This window comes from Chionomys nivalis, chromosome 4 (genome assembly GCF_950005125.1).
Source record: "Chionomys nivalis chromosome 4, mChiNiv1.1, whole genome shotgun sequence".
Classification (NCBI taxonomy): domain Eukaryota; kingdom Metazoa; phylum Chordata; class Mammalia; order Rodentia; family Cricetidae; genus Chionomys; species Chionomys nivalis.
This window is the reverse complement of record NC_080089.1, coordinates 93,664,892-93,687,758: the sequence shown is the minus strand read 5'-3', so window position 1 is coordinate 93,687,758 and position 22,867 is coordinate 93,664,892. Positions and strand designations below refer to the sequence as shown.

General features: G+C 47.9%; 1 protein-coding gene across 1 annotated transcript in view; it reads left to right on the top strand.

Annotated features, from left to right (window-relative positions):
- Nucleotides 1-3,938: 3,938 nt before the first annotated feature.
- The window catches only part of Spsb4 (splA/ryanodine receptor domain and SOCS box containing 4), a 72,906-nt gene continuing 53,977 nt past the window's right edge, over nt 3,939-22,867 (top strand). The window contains exon 1 of the mRNA XM_057767804.1: nt 3,939-4,555. The gene's annotated coding sequence lies outside the window, so the exon portion shown is untranslated. The remainder of the gene's footprint in view (nt 4,556-22,867) is intronic.

The following is a 22,867-nucleotide window of genomic DNA, read 5'->3' as shown; positions in this document are numbered from 1 at the left end:
CACCATCTCATAAACCTTCTGCCCCACGCATGATTCTTCCTCATTCAGAAATTCTAAGAATGCTGCAAATTTTAGTTTCTTAGTAAGAAACATAAGGAAAAGATTTACTAAACACCTACTTTGTAATATGCTACAACATAACACCACACTCAAAAGACATTCTTCTGTCCCTATTTTTCAAATGAGAAGGCTCAAAGCAAGCATCTCTAAACTGAGATTTAAGCCCATGACTGCTTGGCTATATGTCCATGAAATATTGTGCATTCTTTGGAACGAAACTATGCCAAGTTCATCTAGGATTTATTTTAGAGATACTCCCTGGCAATTAAGAATATCTTATCTTAGTTATCTGATGCCAATTAAGAAACAATCCCCAAATTGAGAAGCTTAAAACCACAGATGTTTTATTAGCATTTCCACCACTCAACAATCAGTATAGCTTACTTTATGCCTCTGATTTGAGTATCTTTGAGGTTGTAGTCAAGACATCAAAAGGACTGCAGCCTGATGGGAAGCATGAAGGTTCCCATGGTGGCAGGCTGAGCTCAGTCCCACACCTGGCTTCCTTCAGGGGACAATGCCAAAAGAGGAAGAGAGACAGTGAATGTCTCTGGTCTTTTCATTACCCAATCCTAGGAGGTACATCCTGTCTGTCCTACTGGGTTTTATTTGTGAAAAGAAAGATAGCATGTCCAGCCTACACTTCAGAGGAGGGGAGCAGGACGGGGCTATCCAGGGTCAGGGATTACCAGAGGGCAGTTTATAGGCTGAAGATTTCAGTTTAGAGAGCATTTGGTCAGGTTATCCAGGCTATTTCCCCAACAGGTGAATTGTTTCCTCTTCCTGTGTGGCTGCTTCCTCTGAATAGGAACATGCTCTTCAGGATGCAGGAGAGAGATTCAATAAGACTCCAGAAGTCAATGCAACTTAAGGCCCAGAAAGCTCATGAAAGTTACAAGATTCACAAGACCCCCTCTCAAGCTTGTAAAAGCCGGGGCCTAGAAACTCTTCTGACTAGACTATCAGCTGTGCAGAGAGCCCCAGCGATATGGCTTTCCTGTGTTGTCATCCATATGGGAGTGGTGTAGGAGGTTCTTCTGTCTGAGCGTTGCTTTCATGGGTTGAATAAAGAAACTGCCTTGGCCTTTTGATAGGGCAGCTCTTAGGTAGGCGGAGTAGACAGAACTGAATGCTGGGAAGAAGGGCAGAAGGAGAACGGCCATGGAGCTGCCAGAGTCAGACATGCTAAATCTTTCCCAGTAAGCTACAACCTTGTGGTGAACACAGATTATTAGAAATGGTTAAATCAAAATGTGAAAATTAGCCAATAAGAGGCCAGAGCTAATGGGCCAGGCAGTGTTGAAATGAATACAGTTTCTGTGTGATTATTTCGGGTGTAAACTAGTCAGGGCGGCCAAGACAAAAAGCAGGCCCTCCCTACAACATGGGAGTGGGTTTTTGGTGATAGCCTTGTGCCTTCTATGCTCCTATTAGTAACCCCGAGAAATTTGCTGGTTCCTCAGACTAGGCTTGGGTGGAATTATTCCTCTGGTCTGTCATGGATACCCTATCTGGGATGAATAGACATCTGTTCACATTTCAAAGCTGGGAACCTACCATGTCCATGTTATTCTGGGGGTGGTGGTGGAAGATTTGGGGAACTTCAATGATACCTGGGGGTGCTGTTGTGCCCATTTCTTGAAGCCCAAAGCACAGTCACATTTGTAAATGCTTGTGTAGTGAACCTAGCAGGCATATGGGTGTGTGTTTGAAGGGGGTAGTTTTTTCAAATTATGGCTCCTGATCCTTTCCCACCTTGTTCTTTTTTAAAAAGATTTATTTATTATTTATACAATGTTCTTACTGCATGTACACCTCCATGCATGCCAGAAGGGGCCACCAGATCTCACTAGAGGTGGTTGTGAGCCATCATGTGGTTGTTGGGAATCGAACTCAGGACCTCTGGAAGAGCAGTCAGTGCTCTTAACCTCTGAGCCATCTCTCCAGTCTTCCCCCGCCCAACCTTGTTCTTAAACTGTTGTGAAGTCCTCCAGCAAGGAGGAAGGAATGGATGCTGGCCATTCCTAGGGAGAGGAACCATCAGTTGGAGAGTCTTGGGTATTTTGCTGTCTTCAGGTTTATTTTGTTTTAAGTGCATGAGTGTTTTGCCTGTATGAATGCATGTGTACCAGTGGCCTGGAGCCAGTGGAAGTCAAAAGAAGGCATCGGATTCCCTGGAACTGAAGTTCTGAATGGCTGGGAACTGAACCCTGGTCCTCTTCAAGAGCAACAAGCACTGTTCACCATCCGAGTCTTCTCTCCTTTGGAGTTTCCTCAGTTCTCCGCTCATACTGTCCAGTTCTGTCAGTACCACAGCAATTGGCAGAGCAGATGCTCCAGAAACATCCCGAGGAGGGAGGGGATAACAAGTCAGTGTGTGCACGGGTCATACTCCTTCAGCAGCTCTTCTGTCCAGTCACAAGGGTATACAGAGACACACAGGTACGGACATACAGACCTGCAAACATAGATGTAGCAGTGTAAGCAAAATCATAAGCGTTGTGAGTACCTGCCCAGTCTACCCCTCTGCCTCACCACTGAGCAGTCCTGATGGCTAAAACACCTCTATTGCTCAGACCTCTGTAACAGCTTCCAAACTGGCCTGTGCCATCCGTCCATCTAGTCACTCTCCACTGGGCTATCTTTCTGGACAGCAAATCTGTCAAGGTCAAAAGGCCTACCTAACTGATCTTGGCGAAAAGCCAAGCCTTTTGGATAGTCTCCAAGACCCTAAGTACCCCTCCCGTTTCATCTTACCTCTTGTTTTGGCTCCAGCCATACCTAACAAGCTGTTACAGGTACCTACATGAGACTATCGCGCTTTCTGTGTCTAGCAGCTAATTCATGCAGCCACTTCCACAAGGAATTGCGCTCTCCAGTCTGGGATAGGAACACTAGAGCCTGGATCAACACACTTTCCTCACAGGACTGGATTACAGTTGCTTGTCTTCTGTGTCTATGGGCGGAAAAAAAAGCAAAAAAAAAAAAAAAAAAAAACCAAAAAAACAAAACAAAAAACAACCAAAAAACAAAAACGCGGACACTTTCTGATCTAGAATCTTTGCTAGAAGACCATCAAAGAGGAGTGAGGTCAGTTAGGACTGTGGGATGCATCTGATGTTAAGTCTGGGATGCAAGCAGGTTGCCCTGGCCAGGAATCTTGACTTTCCTCAAGGAAACAAACGTGGGAGAAGTACAGAGGGTCCCTCGCTTTGGCCACACCCTCTTCCTTATCTCTGAGCTCAGGCTAGGGAGCTACCCAATATCAGCGCCTGGAGTCTTCTAAGCAATGAGCCTTCTCTCTGGCCTCAGGTGGGCGGGGAAAAGCGCCGTGGAGCAGGTGCGGCATGAAATTGGCTTTGAAAGATGAGTTGGAGTCTGGCTTCAGAAATAAAAGTGTGTGTGCCTAAGGCAAGGGGTTATATTAAAGCATTTTCTTTCCATGTCGCTGTTTCCTACACGCCATGAGTACAGACACCAAAGCTATCTGGATACGGTGGTATCTCCTCTCTTCATCCCCCGCCCCCAGAAGCATCCACCCCGGCTCTCCAGCACGCTTGAATGAATGGGGGAAGACCCGTGCGCATGAATGAGCGCGTGTGTGAGCGAGTGTCCAGGCCAGCCAGCCGGCAGATGAGTGAATGGCGTCCGCGCCACTTCGGCTCAAGGACGCGGGCGCGGGTTCCACTTCCCACTCCCGCCAGCTGGTGGCCTCCAGAAGGTGGCAGAGGCGGCAGCGGCCCGAGCTGGGACGGCCCGGGCGCGGGATGGTGGGGGAAGGGGCGTTCCCGGCGGCCGCGCCTTCCGCGGCTATTGGATTAGTGGCCTTCAGGGATGAGCTCAGCCGGATCGGCTTTCAGCTGCAGCCTCCGGGCCGGCCGGGAAGGCGGGGAGCGAGCGGCCGTGGAGGAGGAGGGGGAGGCGGCGGCTGCAGCATCCAGAGCTGGCCCTGGCAGTCGGCGCGCCCGGCGCACAAAGGCGCTCAGCCCCTGGGGAAGGCGATGAGCGCACCGCAGCCCGGGCCCCGGCCACCGCTGCAATCATCGCGGCGTGCGCCCGGGGCGCTGGGGAAGAAGCCGGGCTCTCCAGGGACCGGCGGCCGTGGTGCGGCCCGTGCGCCCTAAGCGCGGGACTCGCCGCCCTCCGGGTCAGGCGCCAAGCTTCGGGGAGGCCAGGGCGCCGGGTTCCGCGCCCCCCTGAGATCGGTGCAGTCGGGTGCTTTACCACCCGGGACCGGACCTCGGAGCCCTCTTGCCGCGCCTGAGCGCCAACTTCGCCAAGAACGTCCCTAACTCCAGGGCACCCTGCAGGAAGAGAGGGCTCTGCTGCCGGGCACAAGCCGAGAGGACGCGCCGCTGGCGGAGAAGCCAGCATCCGCGGGGTCGCTCGGGCGCCCCTGAGTGGGCAGCAGCGGCAGCAGACCTCTCTCCCGGGAGTCCCGGACCTGCCAGCGCTGGGGATTCCTCCCGGGCAGGCGCTAGCCCTCTCTTTTATGGTAAGTGTTCTCCAGCTCCTGCTAAAGGGTACTCGCCGGCCGGCACCGGTCACACCCGGTGCTCTTGGGGTCCCTCTGGTCGCGGTCCACGGGAACGTCTCTGCAAATTGTGACAATCCAAGCTGGTTGGTTTTTGCCGGGGCATTGAGGCCAGCTTCTGGTACTGTAGGTTTGAGACAACACAAAAAATTGCTCCCGGAGTCACCCGGCTATGTTTCGGTCGTACATCCGTCACTCTCTGGGGTGACCTTGGGCCAAGCACCACAACCTCGATCTCCTCATCCGGAAGATGGGGGTGATAATTGTGCCCATTTTACTAGTGTATTGGAAGGAACTGCAGGGTGGTGCGGAGACCTGCGCCTGGCACTCGGGAAGGACTCAGTCAGACACTAGCTAGCGTTAATATTAGCCTCGTGAGCTCCAGCACATTCTTTAACTTCCCGGAGCTGCGGCAGCTGCCTCAGCTGTGTAGCGAGGACATTAATTTCTGGGGGTCCGCTTGTCGTTGCGGAAGCAAAGCACCTCGCTCTCACTAGGTGCTGGTGGTGATCGTTATGGTTTATTTCCGACACTGGGGCAGTAAAGACTGACTGCTCGGCCGGACGAGAGAGGCTCGCGGCCGTGGGAGACAAACTTGGAGAGAATAAGGAATCAGCCCTGGGCGAGGAGCTATGGGAAACAGGGAGGAAACCAAAGCCCAGAGTGTGACGAATATGTCCACCCTGGTTGAGCCAGGAAAAACAAGAGACCCCAAACCTCTGGCTGGTGAGGGCCAGGCAGTGTGGCTCCCACCGCCCGATGGTCAAGCGCGGGCTGCTGAGCCATGAAGAGAGAAGAGACACATTTGTGCGGCTGTCTCTAGAACTCTCTGCGGTGCAGTCCTGGGCTTGAATTCGAATTCTGCTTCCAGCACCAGCCCGCGGGTGTGACCTTGAGCTGGTTCTCTAAGACCCGCAGCTCTTCCGTGCCTTCTTTCCCCACTTTTCTCCCCTCTCCCCACTCCAGGATTTGGGTGTGAACTCCCCCTCTTATCTTCCAACTCATCTTCCCCGACAGTTGTTGAGCCTATTTAGATCTGAAAGTGGGTAAGGGAAAAGTTAATTCTTTGCACCCTGCCTGTGGGAAGCACTCACCCCTGAGGCTTCCGGTCTGTTTCCTCACTTTGGCACCCCGGTCTTTCAACTAAAGCCTGCTGTTTCTGTTACTCAGGCTGATGGAAGACCCTTCAGACTCTGTCCACAAGACCCTTTCCCAAGCCAATCAGTATTGATTTGGAGCTGCAGATAAGCTCACTTTGGAGAAAAACAAAATGTCAAAAGCGTGATATAAACAGACTTTACAGGAGGCCACAGTTCTTGAGACACACAGGCCAGTTTCATGTTTAAGCTTCCATTAGCAAGGGCAGTAAAAAGAATTCAAGCCTTTTGCAAGCTGTAAACAAAATTCAATTCACCAGTCATGCCACCCAAATAGCCCCTCAGTTTGCATTTCTCTTTGATTCTAAAGACTGATGCATTCAGTGACATAGAAATAAAATCTGCAGGGAAAAGCACTTGCCAAAAGCAGTCAAAAGACATGAGAAACTGGGGAAAGAATTGCTACTTACTGCTACGGCTTCATATCTTCCAATTTGTAACAGATTTGGGGTGTGTGCTGGGAACGGAACCCAGGTCTTTGTGCAGGCTAGACAAGTGCTCCACCCCTGAACTCTAGCTTCTGCCCAAAATGTGTAAAGAATCTTCAAGACAAGCAAGTGCCCCAAAGGACAAAGACTACAGACAATTCGTGTACACGGAGTGAAACAGAAATCACACAAAAACCTGTGTGCCTTACCTCACTCAGTAAGAAAAAAATGTGTGCAAAAGCCATCAGACTCGGTTGTTCAGACATCAGATCAGCAAATAGTAATAACCGTTTACCAGTAAGAAGCCTTTATCCTTAAAAATGTAAACAGACCAAATTCCTCCCTAGTTAGAACTTCCTCAAGGCTGCCAGGAGTAAAGACTGAGCATGCCCTGTAGGCCTGACTACTCTGGGCACCACCTTCTTTCTCATCCTCCCTCTCTCCCCAACCAGAGACCCTGGCCTAAGATCTTGGTTTTGTTCCAACACTCCCAGGGCTTATTCCTCTCCTGACTCCCACCCCACCCCACCCCACCCTAGTTGGTCACAGGTCTGGAACCTTGTCATTCTTCATGGGAGTCTGTTCTGGAGACTTGGTTCATCTCCCAGGATGTGGCCAAAGCTCAGGCCCAAGGCAAGATCTTTGCCCCTTGAGGAAAAGGCTCAGTGCAACTTGCCGTGCTCCAGTTTGTTAATTTTTTTCTAAGCTGTCTGGCTCACTGCCCCACATCGGTGCTCCTGAAAGGGCCCTCCTCTGTTGGCACAGTAACAAAAGATCTCCAGGAGCTCCCTAGAGAGAACAAGAAGCTGGATGTGGAAAATCAGGAGGGTGGAAGGACTAGGTCCAAGTCATCAGAAGTCTTTCCTGGTAATCATTTTTTTTTTAAATGGCACTTAATGTATGCACTTAACTTGTGTGAGCATGATCGTTCATACTTGGCAAAAAGATCAATAATAAAAAATTAAAAATCTAGCAGCATATTTAAATAAAACATGGTCCCTGCATGAGCCGACAGGCTTTCCTGATGCTGCTCTATTTCAGGCGTCTGTTCTGGGGCTGCAGGAAGCAGCTGTCTGGCCCATCCTTTGGGAAAGACCCCAAATGAGCTGTCATAAACTTTGTGGAGTGTTGATTGCATGGGATTGATTCTTGCTTCGCAGGTTGAATGTGGAACATAACCCACATTTCAAATGCATACCTCAGTTGTGCAAAAAAATTCTTGTTGGTAAAAATACACATGATTCAGCCCATAAAGCATTTCTTCTAGTTTTTTTTTTCCTCTCACCTTACAGCCCATGCCAGACTAGAACTCACAGTGGACCCCAGGCCGGCTCCGAACTCTCGATCTTCCAGACCTCTCCAGGTGTGGGCCATCACACCTGCCTGACAGGCACTTCTTAATGCAGACAGATAGTGTGCACATGACGGGTTCAGAAGATGGGTGGCCGTCAGGTGGACACAGGTTAGCCTTCTAGAAAGAAGCGTGTGATGCTGGAGACATCTGTAGGACCAGATTGTTAGGATGACATCAGGGGGCAGAGAGATGCAGAGAGGGTGCACAGAGGTGTGAGAGAACGTCAGTAGGCAGTGACGGCGAGCAAGTCCCCGAAGCTTGGGGTGAGAAGGGGTAAGCCGACTTGAGAGCTCTGTATCACCGCTTGTAAAAGACTATAAGGAGGGATTGACTGTGAAGCCCTTGGGTGTCAGCTCAAGGGGTGCATGCTTAAATGTGATGGGCAGCTTGATTGGTTAGAGTTCCAAGATGGGAACCATAGGTCCTCCCTAGGAGACTGCTCCAGTAATTCCACTAAGGTGGGAACCAAGGGGAACGCGAAGGCATTGAGTGGGAGTGACTGACAGAGAGGAACCTGGACTATAGAGATGGAGGAAGCTGAGCTCAGCCCAGGTCACGTGATTCTCAGATTCTCAGATATGCCACAGTGTTGGGAAGGTGGCCACGTGCTTGGTGGAAAGCTTAGAATGGAAAGATACACTACAGGGTCACCAAAGGAGCATCCAGAACGGCCAGAGGCTAGGTGAGGGAGGGCAGGCGGGGCTAGGGACATCTGCAGAGGGATGGAAGGGCAAATTTAAGAAAGGATGCACAGAGACGAGGGGACAGAGTCTTAGATGTTGCCTTGAGGCGTTGCACGCGTAAGGCAGGCAGGAAAGTTGGTGTGGACATGCTACTTCTCTGAGTGCCATGCGTTGCTTGCAGTAGTAGTGCAGGGCAACGCCAGCATCACCTTCGTGGGTTGTGATCCTGTGAACTGCGTTTATGGGTAACCACACCTCTGCCTTTTCCAGAAATGAGTGAGCTTGGCCCAGTTAGCCGGCCCATAAAGCCGTCCCCACCTGTTAGCCGCAGTCTGTGATAAGTGAGGGAGGGATAAGAGTCCTAGGGGTGGAACACTTCTCACAGGCGGGTCCCTCCTTTCTGCCTGCATCTCCCTTTTCCTCCCTTCCTCTTTCCAAGCCTGATGTCTGCAGCACACCCAGAGAGATGCCCCAGGCTCAGGAGAGGGATTCCTAAGCCCCCATTGCAGTTCCCTACATTTCCCCTGATGCATGATGGTCCTGCTTCTCTTTCAGGAACCCTGTTTTCAGACAAGTGCTTATGTGCAATGAGTAAATCTTGGGAGAGAAATGAGAGGTTAGACATGCAGATGACTGGTTCCTTTAATAGATGTTTTCCTCGAGGGTCCCCCGGCAGCCCTTCCTCAGCCTCTTTTGCCCATGCTTTGCCCCAGTGTGAGCCAATGCTGGGCTCACAGAGGACAGCTCTGTTACAAGACAAAACCACAGGTCCCCAGGGCAGCCGCACTGCCAACCGGGACTTCCCATGGTCCCTCTGGATCTGACCTATGTCTCTTTCAAATGACCTTGTACAGCATGCCAGCCTGGTCACTACCACCCAGCAAACCTCCTGCCTCCCAGCTCCTGCTCTTCCTGCTGGCTGACAGCTGAGCTCTTATCCCCCCCCCCCAGCCTCTGACTCTGTGTGGGAGGAGGATTCCCATGGAAACCCCAGGAGGAGGGGAGGCCGGGGAAGCCTCATTGATTGAGCTCTAAGAAGATGGGACCAGCAGGAGTCAGGAGCCGGCCCCACCTGGACTGGACAGATGGCTGCTTTTGTGAGTGCTGGGAGAGAAAGGCAGGCCAGGCCAGTTGTAGAGTGAGCTCCCTGTGCGTATTATGGGAGAATATAATGGACATCTGTGATTAAAGCCCTGGGGGAGGGGTGCCATAGCTTATTTACTACTGGTAGGTTCATTCTGAGTGATCATCTTTTAATAAAATACCCATCCATTTTAGTGTTTGTGGCAAGAAAAGCTCACGAACAGTCCATAGGCCCCTGGCCCAGGCAGGTCTCATTAGCCCTGAGGTAGCATGATGCTTCAGTTACGTCTTCCTACTGCTGTTGCCAGGGCATTCACCCATCTTTTTGTCTATACCAGACCCTTATGGATGAAGTCCTGGGAACTCCATCTGGGAAACTCAGCTCCTGTTCTGGAGGTGACCCAGTTCGGCTCCTCATGATAGGTGCTGTGATAGGGGACAAGCACAGGAACTCTGAGAGCCTGGAGCCAGACAGGGGATGTGTTTGTCCAAGAGATGTTGATGGCCAAGCTGAGTGGAATTCTCAGATGGCGCATGGGGCAGACGTGCAGAGACAAGGAGGGATGACAACCAGTCAGGGTGATGGAGGAGAGGGTCCAATGAGGGTTATGGGCTGGGGAGGAACTGTTGAATATCCTGGGAGGGTTCAAGTTGGAACCTTCTCTTAAAATCCCTAGGCAGGAGTAAGCAGAGAGCGTGGTCTGGTCTGGTTTGTGTTTTTACGAAAATGCCTTCCCACCTACTAAAGGGCCTTCAGTGGTTAAACTGCCTTGCTTTTGCAGTCCTTGTCATTATTCACAGCTACCATGGGTTCGCAGCCCTCTGGGGTGCATTTCCCTAGAGGGGAGTAATTGGGTTTTATACTTCCTCTAGCTGTGGATCCCTAGGGGGACAGCATTACCCCTAGTTAAAGGAAAGTATGAAACTTGCCCTGGTCCCTGACCCCAGCAAGGCTAAACCCTGAGGCCACACTGAAGGGAGAGCACGCCACTCAGCTGTCACCAAATGCCTAAGGTCATCAGGGTCCTTGCAGACAGACCCCTCCCCTCTTGAACCCAGCTATCCAGCCCACTTAGACTTATTTGACTGTAGAAAGTACAATATAATATGCAAAGCACTGAGGCTTTTGGAAGAGTGTGGCAAGGCTGCTTCATGCTGCCTCGTTGCCCTGCTGAGTAGTAACACCCACTAGGGTCCCGGAAAGGGCCATGGACAATCTGAGTTTTTGTTTTCCTGCTCGGTCATGACTGAAGCCTCCGAATGAAGCGAATGCTTCAGAGAATGTCTTTAAGTGTCACCATTGGAGCATGGCATACTCATTCAGTTTGGTTTGGGAAGTGGATTCGGGACTCTTTGGTGTGGGAAGTGGATTTGGGACTCTTTAGTGTGGGAAGTGAATTTGGGACTCTTTGGTGTGGGAAGTGGATTCAGTACTCTTTGGTGTGGGAAGTGGATTTGGGACTCTTTGGTGTGGGAAGTGGATTCGGTACTCTTTGGTGTACTTCAGTGTGCCTGCTGCTTACTGGGTTTATTCCCACCAGGAAGTTAGATTCTATTGTCTGTCCTGTGTGCCTGGCCATGTGCCACATGCCGCAATAGAAATGAGAGGAGAAATGGCTAGAGGGAAGGAGTGGGGACGAAGCATGGTAGAGTCGCAGAGGTGCTATGTCCCCAACTCTCAGCTTCAGAGCGCCTGGCACACCCGGGGCATTTCCTGCGTGTTTGTTCAATGGATAAAAGAAGCAGAGGAAAGAGGAGCAGTCTGTGTGGAGGAGACCGGCAGGTGACAATCAAGAAGAGCTGCTCAGAGAAGATGGCATGGACAGTGCTCTGTGTCTTCAGTGATGCTCTGGTTCTTTGCACTGAGAGCTTCCCTGAACTGGGGGCCTCCTTGCAACAACCCATCTATGTGCCTGCCCTGTGTACAGTCCCTGGAGGGCATTTCTCAAGGCGGGAGGTGCTTCCTGGGGGACACAGAAGTGTAAGGACAGCTGTTGTTTCTGGGTTAGGTGGCCTCAGCAAAAATCAGATGACCAGGTCCAGAAAAATGTCCCTCCTGACTAGTCTGGGGTGCACAGAAGTTGGAGTAGGCCACCAGAGACTTGGTGGATCAGAGCAGGTTTTCCAAGAGAAGTGAAAGAAGTCACCATGCAGGGATCCCGCCTCCAAATACCTCTACATGTCAGAATTCTGCATCAATGGCAGGGGACACACACAGCTTAAAGGGATCCTGTCCTTCACAGGACTCCTGATGAGGATACTGCTGGTAACCAGACAAGCAGGGAGTCTACCGCGCTTTAGTGAGGATTCTCAGAAGTTAAGTCCTTGCCCAGTGCCCGGCAGATGGGCAGAAGTCAGCCCATCTAGGTCCCCCGGCTTGTGTCCTGTAGTACTGCTGCTGGCTTCCCCTAGCCTTGATATGTATGCACGTGAAGACCCTGCCCTGGGAGCAGCGAAGGGACAGTCTGTTTAGATGCTCGCCTTGTTATACCCTGAACAGCGGGAGACTTGTCTGCCACTAATAGGAATAAGAACTTGGAGGGAGACTCTGCCAGAATGACCCAGCATGGGACAGTCAAGAGCTGGGAAGGAGCTGTCCCAGGGAAACTTCTGGGACATCTGCAGAGTTGTCATGCTGTGTAAGTGGATATAACAGGGAGGGGATGGGGTCATTTATGTAGAGTGGTGATAATGCCCTGGAAGGAACTGTTTGAAACAGTATGGAGGAGGATGTGATAGCCCAGGCTTGCACTTCCAGCCGCCCTAGGCCTGCTGTTTGACTAGGTATGTGACCCCGTTCACATTTTGCTGTGTCTCTGAAGCTGTGTCCTGCTTTGAATGAAGGAGCATGCTGTCTGTCTCATGGTGCCCGTGGGGAAGCTGACAAGCTGACTGGCATCTGTAGCATCCTGGGTTTTCCACTGCATCCATAGGCTTTATTTTCATAGCTTTATTCGGTGGCCTCTCAGGGCCTCTTTGTGGGAACTCGGATCCTGCTACACATTGCCTGGTTTCAGTGGCTCTCTGGAGGCATGGGGCAAACCTCTGTGACACACTTAATCTTGTATCTTCCTTGCCTCCAAACCTAGTACCGCATAGGCGCTGCCGACAGCTTCAGTTATAGCCTGGTGGTCTTGGCCACAGCTGTAGCGGCCTTTGTGCTCCATGGTGGTTGGATCTGGAATCACTTTCCTAGTGCTGATATTTGAGGGTAGTGATGGAGAAGCAGGAGAGATCAGAAGCAGATGAGGCTTTGAGTTCAGGATGGAACCAGTTCTGCCATCTTTGAGCTATGTCTCTTTGACTGGGCAGCATCCCTCCCTCAATGTTCCAGTTCCTAGACTGTTGTTACAGGAGCAGAGGTGTCTCCTAATGAACTGTGAAAGTGTCAGGTTGCACCTCTTGCCTCTCAGCCTACACACTTTGGCAGCCCTGTATAGACAGACTCACAGGTATGTCCTTGGACTCAGGTTGAGTCCAGCAATTGCACACACACACACCCATTGTGGGACCCATGATCCACACACAAATATCTGTGTATCTTTTACAGCATAGTTGAGGCTCAAGGGATGGGTAAAACCAATAGAAGAGCTAGTGGACAAAAGCAAGAGATCTTCTAAAATTATCTGGGGGCATCCACTTTTGCTACATTTGGGGCCCATCGTTGATCCCAGCCTTACCTCTTGAACTCTCTCTTCCATGATGATGTTCCTTATTTGTTGGATTCTGTCTGTCTCTTGACTCTTCCATTACCAGTACATTCTTTTCCTCATAGTGTTTCATAAGATGTGTGCTAGCTACTTTTTCTTCAAGCGCTGTGACAGAATACTTGATAAGAAGAAACTCGATAAGAAGAGTTTATTTGAGGTTATAGTTCAAGGGGACACAGTGCGTCATGGTGGGGAAGAGAAGGCTGCAGGAGTGGAAAGGGGCTGGCTGCTTTTTATCAGCAGCCAGGAAGTTGAGACAACAGAGAGAAATGGAGGAATATCAAGGAAAGAGTGGGGAAGATACCAAATCCTATATATAACTTTGTGTCCAGCCCTGGGACTCATGACGAAATCATCTGGGCTCCAAAAAGCTTAGGTAGCCCAGCCCTCCAACTTTTCCACCTTCAACACATGCAGCATCTCCCTTAGGCCAGATCTATTCTATACCTTTGCTCAGTAAATGTCCCATAGTTTTGACATCTCTAACATCCTGCGCTCTCCAGGGAAGCATAGATTTTTACCTTCAAAGCTGCATAGCAGTGGCCTATCTGGGCCTTTTTGTGAGAATTCTGTCGCTCCTATACAGTGGCTCTCTGGGACCTTAGAGCAAGCCTCTATGATCTTTAATATCTGCAAAACTAGTACTTCCCGAATAAAATAACACTATCAACTTGAGATATAGTCTGGTCACCTTGGTCACAGCTGTAGTGGCCTCTGTAATGCCTCATTAGATATGGAGCTGCTTTTCTAGGAAGTTGTTGGGATCAGGGAATCCCTTTAGCTGCCTTCTTGGTTCAGGTTCTCTCCTCTTAATTCAAGTTGGCGTGTGTGATGAGTGGTATCTTGTTTGCATGGATCTTTCCTGTTTCCTAGTAATAGAGCAGGAGATTTTTCTTTAATGGAGTTAACCTCATTAACAGTTCCAGCTTCTCTCCTTTTGCATCTGCCCCGTCTGCCACTTTAAACATCCTCATTGCCTTAGTTTCTTTTCTGTCGCAGTGACCAAACACCGTGACTAAAGCAACTTACAAAAGAAAGCATTTAGTCTGGGCACTCACGGTTCTAGAAGGTTAGAGTTCATGCTCGTTACGGCAGGGACTGTGGCAGCAGGCAGGCAGCCATGTCAAGGGAGCAGTAGATGAGAGCTTACCTCTGACCTATAAGCAGCAGGCCGAGAGAGGGTGAGGGAGAGACTGGGAACGGCATGGACTTTTGAAACCTCAGAGCCAGCCCCCAGTTATACACCTCCTCCAACAAGGCCACACCTCTAAGCCTTCCCAAATCATTCTAACAATGGGGTGTGTGTGTGTGTACAAAGCATTCCCATATATGGGCCTGCCATTCTCACTCAAACTACCATACTCATTCACTTTCTAGCCAGAGGGCACATTTAAAAAGTATTTTCCTGCCCCATTGTCCCTAACTGGATAAGATCGGTTAGTTAGTAGCGATAATTCCTTAGCCTGAAAGTTACCTCTCCTCAAAATTTCCTTTGCCTAACACATTAGTGTGTTACTTTTAAATTCGGCCTCACTCAAGTTCTCAGGACGGACAGGGTGAAGCCATATTCTTTGCTAGAATAGCACACACTCTAACCCAGATCCCAATAGGGTCCTTGTTCTGTTCTGACATCTTATTACTGCCCACATTTCTGTCAGGATTCTGGCCTTTCAAACTCCCACCAGAATACTTTTAAGTTTTGCTACAGTGTTCTAAAGGGTTTTTTTTTGTAACTCAGTGTTCCAAACTCTTTCGAATTTCTCCTTCAGACAAATTCCAAAAGCCTAAGCTCACATAGCCAGATTTATCAGAGTGGTGGCCTCGCTTCTCATTACCATGTTCTGTATTAGTTACTCTCTGTCGTTGCTATTCACTTAGCAAGAAACGACTTCAGGGAGGAAAGGTTCAATTTGGCTTGCAGTTTAAGAAGATACAGTCTGTCACACTAAGGAAGGCACGATGGCACGAACAGGAAGCCAGCAGGTCACGTTGTATCTGTAGTCAGGAAGCAGAGTAGATGGGAAGTGGAATTGGCCTGTAAACCCTTGAGACCCACCTCCTGAGACTCATTTTCTCCAAAGGGTTCTATTGCCTAAAGATTCCGCAGACATCCCAAACAGCACTACCACTGGGGATCAAGTGTTCACACACAGGAACCTATGGGGGACAGTTCACATTCAACCCACAGCAGGTAGGCTGATCATTATTTTAACCTAACTTCTATCTGGCTGTCAAGAAACAACTTTTAACTGCAGTGGAAAGTGTTTTTTTTTTTTTTTTTTTTTTTTTTTTTTTTTTTTTTTTTTTTTTTTGTCTTATCAGCTCAGTGAAGCCCCAGAAGATGAATGACTCCTCGCAAGAGTGTAGAAAGGCGGACAGCCTTGTACATCATGGACCTGAGTGTATTCTGGTCAACTCGGGATGGTAAATGAACTCCATCTTTCACAATGGCAGATGCACTGAGTCTAGCAGTTTCCCTTTCCCCACGTATTTAGCTGTGCTCCCAGTTGTGCCCAACATTTTATACACGTGACACTCGGCGTTGTTTAAATGGCACAATATCGAGGAGAGCTAATAGAAAATGAGAAATAGAAAGTCTGGTTAGTGCACATTTTTGGTATTTCTCAAATTGAGAAACTGATTTAAGATTTAATTACGTTTTACTTTTTTGTTTTGTTTTTGGTTTTTGGAGACAAGGTTTTTCTATAGCTTTGGAGCCTGTCCTGGAACTCGCTTTGTAGACCAGGATGGCCTCGACCTCACAGAGACTCACCCATCTCTGCCTTCCAAGAACTGGGATTAAAGACATGCACCACCACCACCCAGTTTACAAGTTTTACTTCTTTTTTTTTTTTTTTTTTTTTTTTTTTGATTTTCGAGACAGGGTTTCTCTGTAGCTTTTGGTTCCTGTCCTGGAACTAGCTCTTCTAGACCAGGCTGGCCTCGAACTCACAGAGATCCACCTGCCTTTGTCTCCCGAGTGCTGGGATTAAAGGCATGCGTCACCGCTGCCCGGCTAAAAGTTTTACTTTTTGAATAATTTTAGACTTAATAGAAAAACTAACGCCACACTTACCTAGCTACATGAGGCCCTGGTTTAATCTCCAACATGGGAGGAAAGGAGAAAGCAGGGTGGGGGAGGGGAGGACCAAAGCAACATAGAGAGGTTTCATTTGCTGACCCCACAACTACTTCCTCTACAGTTAACTCTTACACTAATGTTACGTATTTGTCACAACTAACACACCAATATCGCTACATTATCCAAATGATTTTTGTCTTTGCCCACAGTCCTTCCTTTGGTTCTAGTATCCCACCAGGGAAGCCATGTTATGGTTGGACCCTTGTCTCTTTGCGCTCCTCTTTGTTGGCCCAGTCTCTTGACCTTTTCTTCTTTTTAATGACCTTGACAGTTAGGAGGAGTGCTGGTTGGGCATCTTGGGTCCCCTGCCCCACGAAGTGGAATTTGTTCTGTTATCTTTATGATTAGAATGTGCTCCTGTGCTTGTGGAAGAAGGAACCACAGAGAAAGTACCTCTTCGTTATTCACGTTGACGGCACTGACAGATCGCATAATAGGCAATAATGGCAGCTAGAAAACACAGTATGATGGATTAAATGGGATTAGTTATTGGTTTACTTCTAGTTTTATGGTAACCCTCTCTCCACAAAAAAAAAAAAAAAGAACTAGCTCTTGGATTTTCTCTTAATTCTGTTATTTTTCTACCTAATTGTGCTTAGTTATGTATTTTCATTTTAAGAAGTGTAACAATGTGGAATCCAGTGAGATGGCTCGCCCAGAAGATGGAGGTACGAGCCAGCAAGCTTGATGACCTGAGTTTGATCCCAGGACCTCTGCGGTGAAGGGGAGAACTGATCCCCATGAGTTGTCCTCTGATCTCCATATTCTCATCTTGGTGTGCGTGCCCCTCACCCCAAATAAATGAACAAATGTAAGAAACCAGTTGTTAGTGTAAACACATTATCTATGACTTCCTTGTGTCAGAGGCATCCCACAAACTTAACAGATGAATTTTCTGTTACTTTCTAGTTTTAGATAACTGTGCATTTGCATATGAAATTTTAAAATCTGTATTGTTTAAAGAAAATCTAAAAAATTCTCAGTGATTCCCATCCCCTGTTACTAGATACTGTGCTATATTCACTTTCTGAGGCTTTATCTTAATATGTAGGAAAAGATTTCTTTTTTAAAATCATTTTTTTAAAAATTCTTTTACTGATTTTTATTGAGCTCTACATTTTTCTCTGCTCCCCTCCCTGCCTCTTCCCTCCTCTTCAACCCTCTCATAAGGTCCCCATGCTCCAAATTTACTCAGGAGATCTTGTCTTTTTCTACTTCCCATGTAGATTAGATCCATGTATGACTTTCTAGGGTCCTCTTTGTTGTCTAAGTTTTCTGGGATTATGATTTATAGGCTGGTTTTCTTTCCTTTTTGTTTAAAAACCACTTATGAGTGAGTACATATGATAACTGCCTTTCTTGGTTTGGGTTACCTCACTCAAAATAATGTTTGTTTGTTTGTTTTTTCTTTTTTTTCGAGACAGGGTTTCTCTGTGGTTTTGGAGCCTGTCCTGGAACTAGCTCTTGTAGACCAGGCTGGTCTCGAACTCACAGAGATCCACCTGCCTCTGCCTCCCGAGTGCTGGGATTAAAGGCGTGCGCCACCACCGCCCCGCTCAAAATAATGTTTTTTAGCTCCATCCGTTTGCTTGCAAATTTTAAGATGTCATTATTTTTTTTCTGCTGTGTAGTACTCCATTGTGTAAATGTACCACATTTCCGTATCCATTCTTCAGTCAAGGGGCATTTATGTTGTTTCCAGGCTCTGGCTATGACAAACAAAGCTGCTATGACCATAGTTGAGCATATATCCTTGTGGCACAATTGTGCATCCTTTGGATATATGCCCAAAAGTGGTATTACTGGGTCTTGAGGAAGGTTGTTTCCTAATTTTCTGAGAAATCACTACACTGATATCCAAAGGGGCTGTACCAGCTTGCACTCCCACCAGCAATGCAGAAGTGTTCCCTTTACCCCACAACCTCTCCAGCATAAGTTGTCATCAGTGTTTTTGATCTTGGCCATTCTTATAGGTGTAAGATGGAATCTCAGAGTTGTTTTGATTTGTATTTCTCTGATGACTAAAGATATTGAACATTTCCTTAAGTGTCTTTTATCCATTTTAGATTCCTCTGTTGAGAGTTCTCTGTTTAGGTCTGTACTCCATTTTTTTTTATTGGATTATTTGTTCTTCTGATGACCAATTTCTTGAGTCCTTTATATATTTTGGAGATCAGACCTCTGCCTGATGTGGAGTTGGTGAAGATCTTGTCCCATTCTGTAGGCTGCCATTTATCTTGTTGACTGTGTCCTTTCCTTTATAGAAGCTAAGAGAAGCTTTCTTAATTATTTATTTATTTCATGTGTGTTCATGTTTTGCCTGTATATATGTTTTGTGAAAGTGTCAGATCCCCAAAACTGAGCTATAGGCTTTATGAGCTGCCTAGCGGGAGAAGTTCTAATGGCTCCATGGAAACCAGAAAGAACATGCTTCCTTTGCACTTGAGACACAGAACACAATCCACACATCAGTTAGATCTTGTGTACTAATCATGTAGGCTTTGCTGTTTCGTGGTCTTTATTTCATTTGGTCAACTGATCACTCATGAGCTAGAAGATGGGAATTAAAATCACCTGCCCTGTAGTCCCTCTTGCTTTTGCTCTGAATGACGGGCTCTATCTGATGTGGCTGATCTTCAGCTATGGATCATATTCCTTTATTACTGCAAAATAGTCTCCTTTGCTTCATTTAAAACTTCTGCTTTGAAATCCACTTTGCTTGCTTCTTCCTTAGGCTGTTCTAGGTATGAACTTATGCACAGCTGTCTGTCTGTCTGTCCTTCCATTGTTTTGTTTTTGGCTCTGACTCACTTTTCTTTGGGATGGCTCTCATGTGTTGTCTGTGGCAGGGGGTTTTGTCTTCTTCCTAGCTTTAGTCTTTGCCTTTGAGTGGTTTGTTATGACTGTGCATTGACATGGCTACTACTTCGGTCTCGGTTTTACTATCACATCTTCTGTCTTGACGTCTTCTTGCTTCAATAGCTTTTTAAAACAAAGCCCTCGGGGGTACGGTCTGTTTTACTTTGTGCCGCCTTCCTTCTGACAGTTTAGAAGTTTTGTGCTTTATTGTTAGTTGGGGAAGTTATCTTTAGAATAACTATGTAGAATGAATTTAATCTTTTGTTTAGACTGCCTGCCTTCTAAAATGAGTAACTGCAAAGATTGTTTACCGATTCTATCACAGTTTCTAGATGTTTTACCGCAGCTGCTTTAAATGACAGCGTTTCTCCAGTTGCCTTTTCTTGGTCTTTTTTCTCCTTTGTTTCTCCGATAGTATCTTGAAATTTTTAAATGAAATTTACTGATTTTCTGTTTGTGGTGTGTGAGTGTGCCTCAGCGTGCATAAGCAGTCAGAGAACAACTTGGGAATTGGTTCTCTCCGTCTACCACATGGGGCTTGGGATCCAACTCGGGTCTTCAGACTTGAAGACAAAAGCACCCTCTGGACTGAGCCGTTCTCCAATGGTGTCTTCGTTCCATCCAGGTATGGTTCTCTCTGCTCTAGGGGCTGTCTTGGGTCAGGATTTTGCAGACATATTTGCAGAGGTGCTGGGAATACACAAAGAGCGCAGGATTGCTCTGTGACTGGGGTGGTGATTTCTTTTGGTACTTTCTTTATTTTTCAGCCAGCAGAGTAGCTGTGGGCTTCTCTCCTCCTGCCCGGCCTTTGCTCTGTTGCCTGTGAAGGAAGAAGAAAGAAGGTGGTTTCCTCTGTTTCCCGTTCTTCCCATTCCCTGAGAGGCCAAAGGCAGTTCCTGACACCAGACTGCACATCCTATGCCCAGTGCCCTTTGTTAGACCATTGGAGTCTTCCTTCAGGAATCCCAGCCGCTGACCTGCAAGGAGCCTTCTCAGGTGTTTTAGACCGGCTTTGATCTTGGCTGCTCTGGGCCACCTCTGATTGTGTTTGGCAGCCATTCCTCCTAAGCTGTGGTTTGGGTTACAAACTTGTCCAGTTTTGCCGAAGAGGGCCTTTGCATATCGATTTCTTTCTCCTTGATTTTGGGCGATTTTAGATCAGAACATGAGTAATTTTATTCTGCCGCCTTTCAACTACCAAGTGTTGGGGATTTTTGTGATTGAGTATTCTCTCAGATCAAACGTCACCCAGAACTTTTCCAAATAGAGTTGATGCCAGCCTTACGACAGAAGGGGAAGAACCTGGGAGAGGAGACTAAAATTGGAGAGTTAAAAACACGTGTGTCCATACTGAGTGGCAGCGGGGGTCCTTCCGTCCCTTCTTCACTCTGGTTGGGCTGCGCTTCTGTCAGGGAGGGGTAGTAGACTTCCCTGTCAGTGAGAAGCACCTGAGACAACAGCCTGAGAGAAGGGTTTGTTTTGGCTCACAGTCGTTGAGTTTCAGTTCATAGTGGCAGAGGGCGTGTGCGGGAGGAGGGGGGCTCCGATGGCGGAGGCCAGAAGCACACAGGGGATGCCTGCAGTAGTACCAGAGGTGTCCCTATCTGTCCTCTCAGACACTTTTTGGTACAGTGACGGTGACACTCACGGTTATCATGGGACCAAGGAGGTGGCTCAGGCGGTAAAGTGTTTGCTGTACAAACACAAGGACCTGAGCTTGATCCCCAGAAGCTATGTAAAAAAGCCAGGCATGGTGGTTTGTACTTTAAATCCAAACCCTGGGGAAGTGGAAAAGGTGATGGATCCCTGGGATTTGCTGGTCAGCCAGCTTAGCCTATTCTGTGAGTCCGAGGCCAATGAGAGACCCTTATTTAAAAAATAAGGCAGATGGCACCTGAAGAATACATTTAAGGTTGGCCCATGGGTTACTTACACATATGTGTGTATGCACTTGCATACACACATGCGCCTGGACTTAACACACACAGATGTGCGTACATACACTCGAGAAAAAGAAGTAACTCTCACAACTTCACCTCTTATCAATTAATATATAGGCTACAACATTTCACCTTTGGCTCCCAAAAGGCTCAGTTCTGTCTCATAATGTCTTAACATGCTTTTAGTCTCTATCACGTTCCCCCAGAATCTCCACAGTTGCAGCACTGTTCAGGTCCAAATTATCCTCTGAACCTCCATGCACACGTTCAGCTGTGGCCCTGCAAAATCAAAAACAAGCCACATGCTTCCAGATATGATGGCACGGACTAAACATTCCCATTTCAATAGATAGCGTCGGGGAATGGAGAGGACGGAACCAAGGCAAGACTGAAACTTCTTAGGGAAAACACGAGGAACAAGGTGTCGTGATGTCAACCCAGCACCCTTGGGCCTATGACATTGTCTCTTGCAGCTCCCCTGGCCTCTCTGTTGACCCTCTCTGCTCACTGCCTGCTGCCTTCTTCAGCAGACATCCCACCTTCCTGTGTCTTTGGCTTCATCATCACGGTTTCACGCATCACCCTCCTGGAGAAATCATTTGGGTTTTTCCTGGGAATCCCTTACCTGTAGGAATTCCATGCCTGTCTGTCTAGCCACCTAGGCCTTCCTTAGTACTTTAGGCTTAAGCCTCCATGATTCAATAGTTCTTGCATCCTGCATGCCTGCAAAACCAGCATGGTGGGTCATGCTAGATTTCCTACCTTCTCAAGTGATAGCCGGAGCACCTTGAGTCATGGCTGAAGTGGCCCATGAGTGCCTTGGTGACTGAAAACAGAAGATTTCCTCAGTACCTGGCACAGGCAGGGTGTCCTGGAGTTGTCTTCTTGGGACAGAGTCTTTCAAATAAGTGAAAACCTTCACACTCTGGAGCCAATTCCTGAGACACTCTCAAGGCATCTTTCTAGTTGTCCTGATGTCCCTCTGTAATGGCGCTAACCTAGTGTTTCTCAGTCTGTGGGTCATGATCCCTTAGGAGATCAAGCGACCTTTTCACAGGGGTCATGTATCAGATAACCTGCATCTCAGCTATTCGCGTTACCGTTCATAACGGTAGCAAAATTATAGTTAAGAAGTAGCAATGAAAATAACTTTATGGTTGGGATCTGCACACCATGAGGAACCGTTTTAGAGGGTAGCGGCATTAGGAAGGTTGAGGACCACTGCTCCAATCTCTGTAGAGGCCTCACTGTTACGGCTTCTTGTATCTGTTACTTTTCTCATTGCTCTGGCAACCCTGACGAAAGCATCTTAAGGAAAGGGTTTGTTACCGCTTGACACAGTTCCTGATGGTGGAGAAAGCTGGGTGGCAGGACTGAGGGGCAGTCTTCTTAAGTGTCTGGCTCTTCCTGCTCTGTATTTGCTCCCAGACCTCACTGTGAATCTGGCCGAAGAGCCAACTTAGCCACAGTATGAACACTGGGCTGCCCTGAGAATCCCTCCCCAAATTAATTCATTCTTCGCCTTTAAATTCAGCCTCTGTAAAGTCTCAGGACGTGGACAAAATGTGCACAGCTTCCGTGCCAATGGGTAACACAAATGGCCTTGGTTCAGTTCCCATGAGACATTGTTTCTGCCTGGAACTAGATGAGATAGATGTCTTAGCTGTTTGTTGGCATTCCTCTCGGCATCCTGGTCTCCTAAGGTCTCAGAATCACCCATACAACTGCACTTACAGAATTCTAGGATTTCTCTGGCTGGCTTCTCCAAACTTTGCTGAATTCTTCCTGCAAATTAGTTCCGTGAGCTTCTATACCACGTGATCAGATACAGGCACAGCGCCAGCCACACCTCAGTGTCAGCTTTCTGTGCTGTGACAAAATGTGACAGAATGCCTTAAAGAAGAAAGGATTTCCTTT